Raw genomic sequence first — 17,171 nt, forward strand, 5'->3', positions numbered from 1 at the left:
TTGAATCCGATGTTTGGATGTGAGTATAATATATAAAATTGCAATGTGTTGCACGCATATAGGAAGCGAAGGTTAAACGTCAGATGCTTCCGTGAGCAAGTTGTCGATTACCTTGAACTTGAACAGTGGGAGAACAATTAGAATACAAAACGTGTACTGACAAGATCTTGCTCAGGGTATTTCTCCTTTCCACTGGGCATTCTGATTAAATATATTAGTTCTTTCACACAGTTCCCTCTAAATGCAATGGAAAGTAACAAGCTGTTTCGAAATCAATCCAACTATTTGGGGAAAAAAATCCGATGAAAGTCAAGTGCATACAGATGTCATTAAACCGTGAATGCCACACATTTACCACTTGTCACCAACTAGTTAATATTAATTTTATAATTTCATATGGGTGGAGTCGTCCGGATTAAATAGCCTGCGAAACCCGGGAAAGTTGCTGCAGGAAGCTGTAGTGTCACCGCTTTAACCCATCGCACCTGAAGAATATAGTTATTATTCGTTTGAGTTCTGATCGGCAATGGACTTCGGCTTAATCCTTTCCAATCTATTTGTTTAACACTAAATATTTAAAGTTTCATTAATCATTCCGTTAATCAATTCAGTTGTTTCACCCCACCCCTCTCCCCCGCCCCAAAAAAGCGGGAAGAGCACTATGTGTATACCTGTTCCGCACATAAGTAATACAAATAACATGGGCATGGTGCATTGACTAATTGAAATCGGAATACGGGTAATAAAGACGTAGTATTTTTCTCCTTATTTATACGCGGTTACTATACAACATTGGACGATAATGAACAGCATTAGTTGATTGGGATCAAAGACATGTCGACCCCTGCATAAAGTTACGAAGGGTTTTATTCACATATTATCTTATATGACACAAGTGTCGACAGAGGGAGCCACATCTAGCTCGGATGCTTGAAGATATTTTGCTGTTTTTCATGCAGAGTAAAAGTTTCATATTTGACAGAGTGAAAGTAAGATGACATCAAGAAATAAAATGAACAGATTGGCTTTACAATGCAGGTATGGATGTGGCTGCTCTTATACATCCTGACACGATTGTCAGCTGTGAACAACTTAGGTCTCCACAGTCAACATTTTCGCCCGCATTCTGTCACGCACATTAATTGCCCCATAAATTAAGATATAGTGTGCATAATATAAAGTAACAATATGCTTATATTCCACGTGCATGACTTAATTAAGCTATTTGCAGCCTGATGCTGCAAGTCAACGGGTGTGCAAGTGGATTAACAATATACTGTCCTCATATTCTCAGGATGGTGCATAATTACTTTACTGGCGGCACATATCAATTTTTGATGATTACAGAACACATGCTCCCTTTACCAACATGCACTTTAACAATTCTCCTCTGTGTATTAAAAGTAATTTCTTGTTTGGGAATAAATAGCAGACTCTAAAAACAAACGGTCAATGCAAATTGAAATTCAAAATGCAATGCACAAAACTCGTGCGATTTTGCATTCATCAAGAGTTTAATTTATATTCCAGTTACTTTATGCTACTTGGTACACTTTTATATTAATCTGAAAGAGACAAGGTTCATACATCTGAGAGATTTAAACTTGCAATTTCACTCCCCACAAACCTTTGGGGCCGTCAAAAATACTCAGAAAGGTTCGGTTGATGCAGGTAACTATATTGACATAAAGTATATTCTCACATGATATCGTGATTTATTTAGTACAGAAGGAGATTAATAATTTAATGGGGACGCTTACTTTTTCTTCTTTCCAACTGGATCGCAAGAGGGGGCAATTAAATTAAGAGAATGCCTGGGTTCAAGTAGTCACCAATGATATCCCATGTGGACCTTGCGCATGGAGGTTTTATCAGAGTCTGTTCGAGTAGTCACATTACAGAGTACTTGTTTTACCACATGTTCATGAAATTTGTAAAATAAGCAATCGAATTATACTACTTGATTGCATTAGCTTCCAACCCAGTTCTTTATATCTTCGAGTCTTTGTTGCGAGGCAACCCACCAAAACTGGTTACTGAAATTGAATTACTCATAAAAAATGATTGACATTGCCTAGTATTTAATTTTAATATTCTTAGATTGCAAAGGAAGCATGATGACTTGTCTTATTCGCAATCAATGCGAAGAAATATTAAAAGATCATATTTCTAAAAATGGGGCATTTGAAAAGACGATTTGCAAAACAGTGTTTCAAGACTTCTGGGTGTTTGTACTTTGTTCCTCTGATTAATAGAAGTCTGTTGTATTGCTCTTGTCTCCATAGATGTCATGCGGGGAAGAGCTCTATATTCCAACTATACAGCATGAATTTTGAGATTAAATTGAGATGAAGGGGGAAATAGTGCATATAGTGCCGCAGCTGGTATATCAAATGAATTCTAATCTAATGTTTTCTAAGGCATTTGGAGCTCTAGAATTCGCTTTTGTACATTTTAGAGTGGGAAGGCGTGCGTGTTTTTTGTACCTGTAGCAGGTGACATTGACGCAGAGACATCTGAGTGACAGCGGGAGTGAAGAGAAAATCTAATAAAGCCTAATAAGCCGTGATAGCCTAGATGTCATTAAACCTGCAAATAGACGCTTGAAAATCAGAAAAAGGTAAATGTCTTCATTAGTCGGATCTCCAAAGACCCCACAACATTTCATTAATTTATAATTTATGATTGTTTGACAAATATTGGAAAGTATGTAAATATGGGAGACATAATGTCTTTTCTGCGGGAGACCACACAATGACCCAAATTGTATGATGTCTCGTAAAGTGCGCAAAGATGAATTTATGTATCGGGGACAATAGTTTCACTTTACACAACATTTTGCGTAACTGACGTGTGAAATAGTGGAGATAAAAGAACGTGAAATATTTTATGAAAGGAAGAAGCTATCCATCTCTTGTCACATCTTGGGTAAGGTGGGGACAAATGTGCAAGTATTATTTCGACCTCTTCACATCACACCTGTCTCCACCATGTACCGCGCATTGCTTCCTTCGATTCTGCTCCAATATCGCTCAGTGTATGTCTACGATACTGGAAATCAGTTCTGATGACTAACACTCCATATGCAGAGGCACCAATATATTTCGCATCCTCGTCAATTGGTCTTAAATTCCTACTTAGAAATAACATATATATATTTTCAAATCATTCTATATAATTTTGAACGAGTTGCATTGCGCAAGAAATTCTTTGGAACATTTGGTACAATTTTGCTTACCTGCACGCACATTTTTTTCAATCTACTCATATAAAAGTTTAACAATGAGATATGAATAAACTGCATTAAACCGGAAAAGATTGGTTACAGGAATTACGAAATTAATAATCGTTGCAAAATTAACTCGACATAATACGTCTTTTAAATAAGACAGCCCAATGTATTTCGAATATAATATCCAGAAAATTATGATATTTGGATAATCGATCGTTTAGATAATAAGTTAAGACCATTTTAGTTTATTTCTGATCTTCATCCATATCATTCACTTTTAAAAATTGGTAAAGAGAATTATTGAAAGCGAGGGTCATTTGTGAAATATCCATTAGTATGAATTGCACTAGGCGTATTTTAAGTTTTTTTTGTTATTTCTCAGTTGTTGTGGATTGAATAAACCGTATTTATTTCAGTAGAAGTCATCCCATCTACCAAACCAATATTGTAATACCTTGCCGCCATCACCTGCCGTGGGTTAATTATGTCGTTGAACGAATTAAATCTGCATCTTTATAGTGTTATCATAGAGGTTATCTGGAGTTAACATCTCAACAAAACCTACTTACCTGCAAAATTCTGGTATAGTATAATGCGGAATTACAAGAGCGAATTGGTGAGCAGAAAGTTTTGATTCAATAACAATTTCGCAGCGTCTTTAACGAATATAAACGAATTATTTCGTTACTTTTTTTCAAATGTTTGTAACAAAACTTTGTCTATATGTTTAAACCATTATATTTTTTTCTGAACAAAACTTCGGAGTTTTTTTTAAGCAGAGCTGCGGGAAGCAATTTACGTCATACGTTGAAAATTCCCATTAGTACATCTAAAGGTGTAGCCCCTCACCCCTGCCTCTGATAAACACAGTTGAGGAGGAAGTTACCTCATTGAGTAATCTCGTGAATATTTCAATGTTCCTGTTGTTAAAAGTTACACCATGGCGAACTAAAAGAGAAGACTTCCCACTGGGAGCGTTATAGCCATCCCCCTTGTTCACCAGACATATTAAATTTGATACTTCAAGAAAATACCTACTTGACACACTATTGAAAACCGATTTATGGCACAACAATATGAAACATTTTACTACTGATCCTGAAATTGTCGAATCTGGCCAATGCTTATCATCTGTAACACCTGGTCTAAAGTGTTATTATTATAAACGATTCATTAAAAACAAAATGTAACCCTTACTTCTTTCGAATGCATTTTTTGAATAAATCAAGCTCACTGTACTTTGTGGGCGGGGCTCGAAAGAGACGAGATTACGAGCGGTTAATCCTTTCTCTGAGGTCCACCTTTGTTTGACGAAAGACTATAATATTTTGAAACAAAAACAATTGTTTTAATTATTTATCCCAAAAGCGTGGCGATGTAACGATTTTGGCCAGAGGAGGAAGAAGGTCAATTCAAGATGCAGAAGGAACAGAATCCTCTTGCATTTAAACAGCAGGGTGGTGGCCCCTTGGATTGTCCCAGCGTTTGTTAACACATATAGTGTTACACTCAATTCATGATACCGTTCTGTGTGTTGCATTCCTTATAAAAGTGTAATCCATACTCGCGTATGATGTATAGAGGGAAAGGCCAGCAGAAATAAGACTTAATCTATTTTAATTTTCAATTAATTTAGTAAGTGAGTAATTAGCAGAAAAGTTTTTTGCAGTACCTTCTCCATTTTAAGTCAAAGGGCGAATCATAGTGTATTAAGTATTTGTTATCAATTCTGGCAATAGAAATTTATTTTTGTATCTTCATTGGATCTCGGGGTCGCCTATTTCTATTCTTTCCCAGAGTATACTCTTGGGCTTATGTGAAACTTGTTGCAATACAGCCACTTTGGATTGTGCTGTTACATTTTATAGTACAAAGTGCAGATTATCCCTGAGTTCCTCGACATCATAGGCTTCACCGTTTGAATGTAATTGGTTCAACACCGTTAAGGAAATTCGCCTGTTTCAATCCCCTGTCCATTTTTTCGCTTTCTTCGAACTACAATTTACTTGAGTTCCTCAACTCCGTTACGTTTTGCTTGGTGAATCTGAAATCATTGAAACAAAATGGAGGTTGAAATAGATTATATTGGATTATGGTGGGTCAGTGTATGCTACCAGTCTACTTCTTAAAAAATCCAATGTATCCAGAATTTATCTGTTACCCGTATTTGTTGTTTTATGTATAAAACAGAGACCCGAATGTTTTCGTCTTAATTACCAAGCAAGTGTGACATGGAAATTTTTGTATAGCAACATTGTGTTCATAAAACAGAAAAGCCGAGGGACACTTTTGTTTGTGCTGGGAGAGAGTGGCACTCGTTTTGTTTTTGACGGTAGGGTTTTGATGACTTATAGTATGTACATAAAACAAACTTTCCTGCAGTGTTAGTTTCTTCTCTGATCGTCATGCTTCCTTCGAGACTGCCAGATGATTTTAAAAGACAAAAAAAATGATAAATAGTGTCGAAGAACTAATCGCTGGAGGGCGCGTTTACCAATTCATAATCATTTGTTCTTGGTGATGTATGACCCTTTCTCTTAAAACTGAAAAGCTTCCATTTTAAGGTGTAAATAGCTTTTTTCTTCAGTAAACCTTGCTGCATTAGGCGTGATTGATCTGATGTACAATTTGTCCCAGAGTGCCATTTTAGAGAGAGAACACAGGTTTAGGAGATTAACAGGCAGTCCTGTTACATATTAATGAAGTCGAGAAATACATTGACGTGAAGCTAATTTAGTTAGTTGTTTCCACTGCATTCGCCCTTATTTGGGTTGTGATAGACCCCCGCGGTTGTTGCACACAGAACTGAGAAAGTAGGCTGTGATATCTTTCCAGAGACTACTGAACACCTGATGCAAAAAAAAAGAACCCACAAATGTTGACCAGCTCTATAGGGTTATTTCCTAGTTAACATGCCAGAGATCCAAAATTATTGTAGGAGAGTTGAGACCAAAGGCAAAATAAATAACCAAAAAAGGCACGTTAATATGGTAAATTATCAATCATATATATTTGTACCCTGGTGGTTCTTTTAAATAAATAAACATTTATAATGTTAATTGTTTTTCAGTAGATTACATCACAGAATGTTTGCATGATTTAGAATATGACTTTTGTTACATTCCAGTGGTCGAGAGTCTGACCTCGAGGAACCCCGGGTCACTCAGCTTGTTACCTTTTCAGTTTAGTTCCAGGGCACTCCATTAGAGTTTATCCTGCAGGGATTTTCACAGCCACCCCTTCAAGAAAAACAAACTTCCTGAAATACCCTTGGTGGACTACTAGCTAGATTATAAAAAAGAATTGCACTGGCGCAAAAAAATCCCCTGTAGATATATTGACATGAAATTGAATCCACTGAAATAGATTGATCATGATCTGTGTTGAAATCAAACATGTAGCAACCCCTTTAGTTTGTAATTTTGCATCTCCCTCTGTGTAGCGCACAATAAAATGTCAGATCTCGACAATGGTACTGGGAAAATATAATTGCGGGCGGTTTTTGTAAACGGTTTGGTATTTGCTGAGAAGTTTAAAGAAACGGGGAATTGAGCAAATTTGTTTAATTTATTAATATCTTTTCTTCAGGATTCGGGAAAGCACCCAAGCCGTTCAATTTTAAAATAAACTGTCCAGTACCGCTGTGCGAAATCTGTTGTAGACCCTTAATCCTTTGTGTGTACAGTTAAGGGTTTCTGTAACCCTCTTCTTTTAATCGGCGCGATTAATTAAACAGAAGGAGATTGGCCAGATCTGACAAAATCAATGTTTGTGAAAATGTCTGCAACCTATTTGTGGAAAAAAAGTTCTCCTACTCAAGCTGTCCGCCACTGGCACTCCATGTTATGTTCGTTTAAACACCATTTTTTAATCGTAGCATATAAAGACCTTTATTGTATTCTGCAACCTTGCAAAACTATGAATGGCTTAAAATATTTCCCAAGAAATATTGTTTTTTCTTCTGCTGATTTTTGCTCCTTTAAAATGTTTTGGAAAGTGTTTTTTTAATTTGGAAACGTTGTTACAAAGGAAAGGACAAATTAGAAGAAATTTTCTGTGATCAAAGGAAGAACAGAAAAGCAAGTATGGGCATTCAGGACGCTTGACTTATTCAGACAACTGCTTTGGAACAGAAGGGCAACAAGCGTGTCTTATATTCAAAAGACCGATCTATTCATAGTGCAGGTGCGAAATAGTGTGGCACATTCTGCCACATTATGTAAAGGTTGTTAGAGATTAGTGTTCAGACTTAATAACTAAGGCGCTTGATTTACATTGTAGAAAGCCTCTTCATCCGTGAAAGCAAAATAATTTAACGCGTGATCATTTGGAGTGCGGCTGATATCCTAATACATTTATTGTGTTCGAAAACTAGTGGAGTACTTTGCATTGCTTCTTTAGAAACCTATCATTTACACCCACTGCACTAATCTTAAGATTGGGCATTGACTCTGTGTGTGTGTGTGTGTGTGTGTGTGTGTGTGTGTGTGTGTGTGTGTGTGTGTGTGTGTGTGTGTGTGTGTGTGTGTGTCTCCCTCTCCCTCTCTCTGTGTGTCTTTAGTGGGGGTGGGGTGGTTCTCGCGTGCGCGTGTAAGAGAAGGGGGAGAAGGAGGAAGGAAACTGAAGGGAGTGGTCAGACTGGAAAAGAGGTAAGTGCAAAAAGGAAAAGGGAATGTTGAAACAAATGAGTGATTGCAAAAGCCAGTCAAGTTTGTTAAAAAAAATCAAGATAAATAAGGGATAAATCCTACTTAGACAGTCACTTGTGTATCGGCTGGTTATATTAGTTAGCCATTTCCTGCATTTGTTTCCAATATTATTGGGGGAAATATAGATCGGCTCATTCTTGTTATTTAGTCACGTGACCATATAGACACCACAGCTTGCTCACAAGCATTTTGGGGGCATTGTTACTAATCATTCAAGTTGTATGTCAATGTTTTATAATTTAAATTGTTACTCACACGTTGACCTATAAAAATAGCTCCAAATATTAGATCTATCATAAACACACAAACATATGTGCAAATAAATACAAGCAACCGTAACTAGTTTGAACGGAATACAAGAACGATATTGTTATTATTAAATTCAAAACTGTTCCAAACTAAAAACAAAGTAACCTGAAAAATAAACATCCTAAGTATAAAAGGAAAAAGTGTATCGTTCATCATAATTTTATGGATTGAAGTTTTCATCGTAGTTCATTACTTCTCCCATTTTCATTTATCTCAGGTATATTTTGATGTGTAGCGCAACTGAACTATACCTGGTGGTCACCTCAAAGATTTCAAGATATGAACAATCCACTGACAGGATGCAATATTTAAAACCAATTTTGACAGTGGAGGTTGGTGCTTGCGGAAGTTTGACATCCATATTTTCAGCGAGTGAAAAAAGACAACGTATAACTTTTATTTTAGCAATTATATTGAATTTAGCCTGAGGTGAGCTGCATACAGCAGACTGTAGTTTTCGACATCTAGACTTGCGGTACACCGTAGGGGGTTGTACAGTTTCTATGCATTGACAGTAGACTGTAAGTTCCGTTTGTCACTGGACTAGACACGACTAAGTTATGCTGAATCTAGAAGAGATACAATTTACTAAAAAGTAGTCTCCCTAACATATAAGCCGTGAGTTAAATCTTAAAGATTGTTTCCACATAAAAGGTCGTAAGTCAGTCCATTGCTGTCTGACCCTTGAGTTCCTTGTTAAAAGCATTATTCACACAGCCTCTAACAAAACCTCCTCAGCTTTCACGGAAATGTTTTTATCATTCTATTTTCTTACATGATTCGTTAATTAAGAAAGCTGAATGATTAGAATAGCACCTGCGTGTTGTCAGGACGATTTCTGCATACTAATCTGTACATCTTTATATCTAGTAATTATAACATAAAATAAGACATTGAATAGAACGCAAAGATTTTTTTCTAAGGCCTCTACTAATCCCCTATTAAAGGAGTCTTGTTAAATAATTCAGGACAGTTTCCGGAAGTGGGATTACCGACTCCATTATTTTTCAATGAAATGATATTTCACACTCAAATGAACCTCTGTATTTCTATAACAGCCTCTGAAAGGTCAGCTTCTATTTTCCAGAAATTAGAAATCTAAAGGGGAGCTTGATTCTTTTATGAACACAGGATGACAATAATCTCCTTACCCACAGCCGTAATTAAAAATGCAATGAAGAAACCAGGCTTTTTTTCCCCTTAATGTGGAATTTCACTATTTGACTGCATGTCGCCAAATATAAATGTGAACTTTCTTACCAGGCCACTGAACATACGACTGTTTTATTTCAGTTTTCCGATCATTTTTTTTCTTAACACTACTGCACTGATAAGCTTATGTGTGAATATTTTTTGTACCAAAATCTCAATAGCATGTTTTATGCAGAAAGAAGTGAAAACCTTCTTGGCAAAAACATTATTTTGTCGAAAGAATGCAAGCAAGGGAAAAGTCAAAACGGCAATTTAAGTTTCTATGATTTCCAGTCTGAAATTATTGGAGTTATACTGCAGTTGCTTCGTTTTCAACCAGCATGTTTATAATATGTTCTGCCAGTTCCCAAATACGTCATACAATTTGTTTACGTGTAATGTCAGACAGAGCAATACGCCTATATAAGTATGCACCTGAAATATTGGCAAATGTCAATGTTATCGTTCATTTCTCCTTATATATTTAAATATGGAATGGCGCTGCTGTTGCACCAAAAAATCATATTGAGATATATTAATGATTAAGACATGCCTTACAAACACCAGGCTGGCTGTATTTATCATTTCTGGAAAGCTGATGTTTGCATGCTTGATTGATTTATGTGGAACAGCACCAGATGCATGAGGAATACTGGAGCATTGCATGTTATTAATCTAAACTTTGGGAAATGAACATCACCATATGCATATCGCCAAACCCCGCATTACCTCAACGACAGTTGTGGCTCACTACCCTGAATAAGGATTTCAGGGTTATTTGCCACTTCAGGGAGATACTAAGTTTGCCAGAAACTAACATTTGCCAAAAAAGCGTTATTACAACTAGAACACACCTGACGGCCATAATTTTATACCTATTTATTGAAAGCTTCCAAAACATGTACCATAATACAAGTGATGCATGTTTCAGCTATGTAACGTTAAAATTAATTGACTATATTTTGATTCTCTGTGTTTTAAGGTTGAATGTCACGTTTAAGTGCAAGGGGGTTTTCTAAAAAAAAACATATTTGAAAGAGCATGTAATTTTCTGAATTAAATGTACAAAATTGTTGTTAACAGTGACATTGAATGAACCTTTAAGAAGTCGTCAGTCATCCAAACTTGCATATCTAGGCATCATTTCTACACAGTTATTGATGCTAAAGCAAAAAAAAACCCGCAAAAATATTTGTGTCTTCGTTTGATTTTATAGAGAAAAAAGAAAACAGCGATGAGAATATTTATCGAGAACATTTAAACGAAAGCTATCTTTCTTGTGGTTGATTTATTGCAATTTATATAATGTCTTCAACAAACTGTTTGTGTTTCGCAAGCCAAATGAAAACGTTGGCTATCTGAGGTTATATGGTGCAATTTCACAATTGCCCCTCTGCAATATAAATCCTGACGAACGTAGTTTCAGGATCCGTTTCGGTATGATTTTAAAAATAAGATTAGGAATATAACATTTCATCAGGTGTGATTTTAGTTGAGCTGCTAAACGCCAGCAAGATTAGTTATCATAATTATTATCGTGTAAATCGAAATTCACGAATACATATGCCAAAATTGTGCGACAGTCTGTACAGAATCATCCTCTTTCAACAACATGCATCCTTTATTTGAATTGCGTAGTATTTATAAATATCGTTATAATTACATCAACACTACAAACCGTGTTTTACCGCTTGGATATTTTCTTGAAAGTATGTACATGTGATTATTTAAGTATTCAAAGTCAAGATCATAAACTTATAAAGATTAAGGTGCATTCTATTATGAATGTAATATCTTAGAACTTGTTCCACAGAAGGGCCAATGGTAGATTGTTCGATATTATTGACAAATGCCACTTTTCATTCTTATATAAATAGGTTACATGAATAAAGTTGAACATGGTTCTTGAAATAAAGGTGTTGATTATTCTTTTAGAATGGTAGTAAAATTTTAAAAAAACATGTCTTAAAAGATTTTTAAATGTTTATTGCCTGAATGGGAAAGTAAATAGATTTTAAATATCATTTGGATTCTATGGAGACTCAATTCAATGTTACTAGATCGGTTAAACAGTGTCTTGCTTCGTCTTTATCCGCCCCTGCGTTTTTACCTCTCGTATTTAGGAACCGCATTCACCACATCTGATGTTACTACGGTTTATTATGAATTGTATAAATCAACATATGGTCCACAGCTTCAAAGGTTGACCGAAGCTGTACGATTTTAATAAGTCATGTGGGTGACATTGACGACGTCAGAATCTCTACCAGGGGTGATTGCTTCGGACAAATATTGTTTCTTGGAGCGAACTTCCGTCATTTCTGCTCCTTATTAGTTTCACTACAACCAAGAGTTATTAAGCAACATTATTTAAATTACGTTGTGGCGGGTGTTTTTTTTAACCAAGTTGCGAATATTCCCTTGTTACACATTGAAAGGAAGATATAAATAAGAGGGTGAATGTTGCAGGATCTAACGGTGTTCGGTTGGTGCGGATTGAACATGTTTTATTTTGAACCAATAATGTATTCGCCTTGCAATCTGATGTCTTTAGACTATCATTGAATAATATGACATAGGTGCCTATCATTCCCTAAGAGGCTATACCGCTATTAACGTTACTTGCATTTAGTGGAAGTCAGCTTTTCCCAGAGAAATCCATTTTAAATCACAGTGGAAGTGGGTTTTTTTTGTTTTACTTTAAATCTGCGCCTGATTTATTTGCAAATGCACAATTACATCGTTTTCCCCCATTATTCGACTTGCAGATCCTCGCCTTAGACTAAATGCTGTAGGGCGATGCAACAAGAAGCTGCTGAAATCTTGAACAAGCCTTAAGAAATCTATCAGGACGCTGGGTGGGGGGTTTGAAACCTCTGCTATTTTCAATGTTATATTCATAATCAATCACATATCACTTTCATGTAACGTGTATAAATGCTATGGAAGGACATTGTCCAATATTGCACAGTATGCTTTTAATAAGTATGTTGGTCAGAATGTTACTGAATATGCGGTGATTGTGCATTAGCCGATCTGTTGCTGAAATTCAGTTTTGATTATAAATTCTGACGTCAAGTTCTTTGCATAATATAATCATAAAAAATAAGGTACTGTGTTTTTGATTCATGTGCAAAATCGAAATTTGAATATCAGATTGACTACTTACAAGGCAAAAATATGGGGCACAAATATTTGAGTTGATTACTTTTTAACCAGTACATTGTTTTGTATCCTGGTCGCCTTGTTGTTTAGGGATACTAGTCCTTATACATGCGTTGCTTTGTTGTCAGGACTTATCAGTGAATGGACGTTAATTAATGCTCTCCAGAAGCTTGGATGGGGTGGATGATAGGAAGCAACAGGGGATGAATCCCTCCAAAATGGTTTGTCAACGATGAGAAAGAAAAGCCAGTGTCAATAAAAGAACCACTAATGATGGCCACACGTCTCTCAACATGTTGTCCAACGTGCCTTTCCATCTCTTGTTGACTATAGTCAAGTGTAATAACTGCATAACCTCAGTCAAGCATTATAGCCTTTCACCATGTGGATTAATTAGTAAGTGTTGTCACCTCTTCACTTTTTCTGACCACCATTTTGAACAAATATCGAAGTAAGCAAGTATGTGAACATAGAGCGAATGTCGGATTAAATTTCGATTTCCACTGTTCCAATCACTTAAAATCCATTTGGTCCTTAAAGGTTCATAAATTAGAGACGACAGAAAAATTGTTAAGTCACCGGAAAAATTGCTTGCTCATTTCACCATCAACCATAGCTTAAAAGAGAGCGCATGCGTATAGTTTTATATTCTATTGTGTTTTAACCAAGAAATGGGCCGAACTGTGATATTCATGAATTCGTTCCAAATAGAACAAATTTACTTATAGCTCTTGCTGCCACATTTATGTTTTAAAATATGTTCACCAAAACAGAGACATTTGACTGAAATAAAGCCAGCACTAACCAAAATCATGTGGCTGAAACCTTGCCATCGTTATGGTAAGTTGCCATTTACCTCACCATCGCGTGACTGATTCAAGGAAGCACTTCGCCCGATGTCATATCATATAACTCAAAAACAATTTAAGTTAAACGATGTAATTAAACAATATTTTAACAGAGAGCGATCACATTTTGAAGTCGACTTCCACAATTTATACAAAGATCCTTAATTTTTGTGTGTTAGTTACGAGGGGAAGTATCACCCCTAAACATTTAGGATCTACATTAAGAGATTTGCTGTTAGCAGGCTCTGAGCAACAATTGAAATAAAAACTTGATCACTTTAGAAGACATCAGTGTACAATCAGGGTGGGTGACTATCGAGTACAATACATATCTCGCATTTCCAGCAGCAATTCGATGTGATTTTCTACATCTATTATGATACTGTATTAAGAAACATTATGTACTTAATGTAGTTGCCAATAATTCCCTCGACTATATTGACAATAGATCATTTGCCTGAGATCCAAGTCTCAATTTAAGGTCCCTGAATGTCCATGCAAAATAAAGTGTTTCTTGGACTTGGAAGACGATTATACTGGGAGAAATTTTGCAATCATGGTAATAAATTCATTAGAAGATTGCTTCCCTGCAAATTGCAACTTGTCTGTCATTTTGAGTAGCAGCTATTTACGAAACGAATAGGCTGCTGACTTATTTCATTGTCAATGTACTCAAATTTGGAAACGATTGATTCGTGACACGAAGCTATAATAATCCCATCCGAAAGAATTCCTGATTAAAAGTTAATGTCTATTGTTTCCTTGGGCCTAACTTAGCGTGGACTTTAACATGGAATCCAACAGGACGGAATTGTGACCAGTTTTAAAGGCGACAAGGATAGAGCTATGAATAGTTTAATTAAAACTAGCTTATATTGTTAAACACGGTTTTGTGAAAAAAACTGCTGAAAGAATCTGTTTCAGGTTGAATGCTTTTTAACAGATTCCTTTTTAGTGGTGTCAGGCGCAATGTAATGCCTAGCACTTCTTGTATGGTGCCCATTTGCCGTGTTCTAAAAAAAACCCTACATAATCAAAAAGTGAACAGCAAACAAAAGATGTAGGCATTACAACCGATTGAAGAGCAAGGGGAAAGTGCATCTATTTACTCAGGAGAACTCGGCCCTAAATCCGTTCAGGGATAGTAAACAACAAGGGGAAAGAAATCCACATTTATTGTGTTTTTGTTTGTCCTGTGTACAATCTGACTCCGTTAAGCAATTGTAATCTAAAAGACTGACACGTAATAAGGAATTTTGTTGTACATTCAATACAACCCATATTATTGCGCCGATTACGTTTACTTTTTTTTTCTAGGCACTTTGTTCAATGAAGTTTTACCCATCTTTAATTTAAAGTTAAGTACAAGACCTTAAAGGCAATGTTTTATAAGAGTATTTTGCTAATAGAATTTGGATGAGAGAAATTAATTGAAAAAATAATATGCTCTTTGAGTAATAGAGATCACTGCGACTAAACCTTACTACAATAGTAAATTGCATTGAACAAAATGGCGACCGTGTAGTAGTTTGAAATGTAAAACCCGAGATTAATGTTTTTCTACATTGATATTATATGACTACTAGAAAATGAAATGGTCGATATTAATGCAGGAAACATTCAGTTAGTGAATGTATAAATGTAAGAAAAATCTTAGGTAAATGTTCCACTCATCACTCAAAGATTGTGACCTTTTAAACCACCGCTCCACTTCTATAACAATTTTCTTTCATCAGTTGTACGCATTTGAAGTTTCAGGGATGGACTACCATTTTTGAACACGGATTTGAACAGGTACGGCAGTATTACACCCACACAGAATTGTCCTTTATTCTAAAACGTATCAACAGTTCTAACACTCTCCGGTCTGCTCAAGGTAGTAATACAAGTCCTTCTATCTTTTATCTCTTTAGAAACGGTTTAGAACTAACGGACAGAAAACGCTTGACAGAGAGGAGAACAAATCGCTGACAAAGAACGCTTTCCGTTTCATCAGCGTCGTTAAGACGACGAGGAAGAATCCCTTAGATAATAACTCCCACTTCAAAGAATTTTGCCCTGAATAGAGAATGTACCATCCTTTTTATACAGCCACAAGGGTTTTCACTAAAGAGGACTCGACTGTTTGGTTATTTTTCACCGTGTTTATTTTTCGCCATTCATTGGGTACTTGTATAAAATAAACAACAAGACAATTACTAAAAGACGAATTCCCAACTTATCTGCTCACAGGGCCCAGATCAAACCCGCTGTGCTCCCTCTCCGAGGAGCCAAACCAGTTCGATTCAGACCATCCCTAATCCGCCTGAGAATTCGTCCCAACCCCAAAATATTAAAGATTATGATGAAGTGAAGATTGACTGTACTAACCTAGCATGAAACCAAAGGTCAACGCAAATGTATCTTAATAGAGTGTCTCGAATCGAATGTGCCTCCTTTGAAGGCAGTTTGCTATTGCTCCGTTCATTACCATAGCGATCCTAGTGTGCGGTGCTGATGTACCATAAAACTCACACTTTGGAATTCTAAAACCCAGCTCTTTGAACAGCCCGAGTCTGATTAGAGTCCTTGTGTCTTTTATTTTCTCTCTCGTTCTTTGGGCAAAAAGAAACTCCTAGTGCTTTTAAAAGTTTACAGAAAGTTGAACTCGCTTCCTAAGTAATTATATCAAATAGAAATAGGAAAGAAAAAGTTAATTGACACTCTATCTCAAGCCGTCTCTTTCTCTTCGCTGGAGGTTGTGGGGTTATACTTGATGTTTCATTTATGTTCTAAGTCATGCTTCGCACGAGGCTTTCTTTGCTCTCTAAAGTAGCAACACCGTAAAACAAATATATGTATACACTCATGTAAATGCACACACAAACTTGCTTACATATGGCTCTAAAAGAAGTAAACATTCCGTCCTTAATGAAAAGACTGGACTAGCTCCAGACTTGGCTTTCAGTATTTAAGTATGACTTGTCTATTGCCATAGAAATCCTAACTCACCATGAAGATTCACCGTTGCGAAGAAATACTTCTTTGTAGATTTTTCTGCTTTGATGTCTCCACGAGGATATTCAGGCTTTTGAGTTGAGGCTGCCTGGATTACCTATAGCAACTGGGTGGACATCTGCAACAAGTAAAGAAAAAAGGTGAACAGCTATCCAGCGTAATTATTCCATTTTTAAAATAGAAAAAAATGTAACATTTACGACTCCGAAAGGTTGCAAAATTAATCAACAGTTATTTTAATTTGTTTTATCATTTTCAACGAAAGTAACTCACATTTTTCCTGGTGAATTAAAAATAAATGTGTGAAAACTTTCTCTCCTTACTATTACTCAACTTTTATGGACTTCAGCATTATTCGTCGGTTCCCCCGTCTTCTGGGTCTATTACTGGTCAACAAAAAATAGGTTGCACAGGTCACCATATCTTTCAAGTGAATTTGAACATTTTAAGACAAGAATACTGCATCTTTCTGAAGATGCGTTTCCTCAATTTAAAAATTCGTTTCATGAACACTTTCTCTTTTTGTGTGTGTGTTCTGCAATGGTTTCAGCACTAGATCTCAAGGAAAACGTAATTAAGGGAAAATAACAAACTAACTTATTTAATAAGCTGTGAAGGAGGTCAGACAGCCATACAGACTGGCGGTGCAACAGAGTAAAACTGAGGAAAAGATGATTGGATTATTAATATCTTTTCACAGCTGTCCAGACTTTACTGGAA

The sequence above is a fragment of the Pristis pectinata genome, chromosome 6 (assembly GCF_009764475.1).
Source record: "Pristis pectinata isolate sPriPec2 chromosome 6, sPriPec2.1.pri, whole genome shotgun sequence".
Classification (NCBI taxonomy): domain Eukaryota; kingdom Metazoa; phylum Chordata; class Chondrichthyes; order Rhinopristiformes; family Pristidae; genus Pristis; species Pristis pectinata.